This window comes from Chrysochloris asiatica, unplaced genomic scaffold, assembly GCF_000296735.1.
Source record: "Chrysochloris asiatica unplaced genomic scaffold, ChrAsi1.0 scaffold00300, whole genome shotgun sequence".
In the NCBI taxonomy this organism is placed as follows: domain Eukaryota; kingdom Metazoa; phylum Chordata; class Mammalia; order Afrosoricida; family Chrysochloridae; genus Chrysochloris; species Chrysochloris asiatica.
In genome coordinates, this window is record NW_006408818.1 from 1,797,076 (window position 1) to 1,798,798 (window position 1,723).

A 1,723-nucleotide genomic window follows, 5' to 3' on the forward strand; every position below is an offset into this window, starting at 1 on the left:
AAATGTAGATAACCTTAGAAGTAAAACGTCTTCAATAACCATCAAAAAAACACAACAGTGCAATGTCAAAATATTGTGAATATTCATGCAAAAGCATATTTAAAAATCTATACAACTCTGATACAAAATGATGTTGGGATATATATTCAAAGAGAAGTGCCAAATATTGAAGGTTTTTACTAAGTCATCATTGGTCTTAAGTGTGTGAAGGGATACAGAAAAAGTGAATATGAAAATTTAAATTATATTTACAGTCACTGAGTCCTTGGTCCAGAAGGTCCTGGCTTACAAAGGAGATCTTTTCCTACATTTGTCTTTACCTCTAAGAAAGTCTATCATGTACTTCAGAATACAGTTTTATTTAGGTTGACTTTAGTGCAAGAGGGGGTGTCCTAGGGGTGCAGTGGATAAAGTACTTGTCTACTCAAAAAAAGTTAGTGGTTCTAACCTACCAGCTACTCTCAGAAGGAAGAACAGGCAACGGGCTGGCATAAAATGGCAGCCTTGGAAATCCCTGGGGGCAATTCTACTTTGCCTCAGAGTAAGGCTTTGAAGCATGGTAGTAGCGTGAGGTTTGTTGGATTGGTTAGTGCAAAAAAAGCCCGGAAGTCTTTTCAATGATTGAAAAACTGCACATGCAGCAAGTGAAGGTGATTGTAAGGATGAATGTGTAGGCAAGTAGGTGTTGGCTCAGCAATTTCAAAGTGGGATCAACTTTGTATTAAAGGGCAAGTGTTAGTTCAGTTGTCCATAAATTGGACTTTATAACTATGGTTGTCAATAATCAAATTGACATTTATTGTTGTTGTTGTTGTTGTTGTTAATTGCCATCCAGTCACCGCAAACTCATAGAGTTTCTGAGGTTTTACATGTCTTTATAGGTGGAGAAAACCTCTGCTTTCTCCCATATTCTCCCATGGTGGGCTCGAATAGCCAACCTTGTGGTAAGCAATCCACTACTTTTCTACTGAGCCACAGCATTTCTCAAATTAAAAATGCTGTTGTTAAATGTCATCAAATTGGTTTCAATCCATAATGACCCTGAAAAGGATTTCCAAGTAGCAGCTGGTGAGTTTGAACCATTGACCTTGCAATTCAAAATGACCTATGGTTGAGTGCTTGATCCTGCAGGGTCACTGCAAACTTGTTAATCACATTAAACCTGATTATGTTGTTAGCATCTTAATTAAAAGTTTGTTGAACTAAACGTCCTGCATTTAAACTATAGCAAGGCATTATGGCAATAGAAAAGTTAGACAAAGGTGATTTGATAATATTAAAAGAGAATTATCTAGAGACTTCATGAATTCATTAAAATAGGACCCTGATTGTAAATAACCTATTTTATAGACTAATAACTGCTATTTTATAGAAAAGTGACTGATAACTCCATACACCTACTTAAAAAGTTGAAATGAAAAATAATTAAGATAGCAAAATGATATCTGTCTCTCCAAGTGTCTTTGACATACACTCAAGCATAGCAATGGGTAGTGTCTTCTTTGTGGGGAGATCAACTGGTCCCTGAAAGAGTTGAGCTTTCCCTCTGGGAACCCAGTGGTCCTTTGGTCTTTATTTGTTCATGGCTTGCTTTTCCTTTGTCTTCTCTGTATTCCTCTATTGGTTAGTTCATTTTTCATTTATTTCTTCTACTCCCCTCTAAACAAATGCTTAAATTAATACTAAAATCACTAACTCATATGTTAGGTTTCATATAATATAT

The 1,723-nt window shown here is 35.9% G+C and overlaps 1 protein-coding gene across 1 annotated transcript in view; it reads left to right on the forward strand.

Annotated features, from left to right (window-relative positions):
- Positions 1-1,723, forward strand: part of CDH18 (cadherin 18, type 2) — a 606,534-nt gene that overhangs the window by 379,167 nt on the left and 225,644 nt on the right. The gene's annotated exons all lie outside the window — the stretch shown is intronic.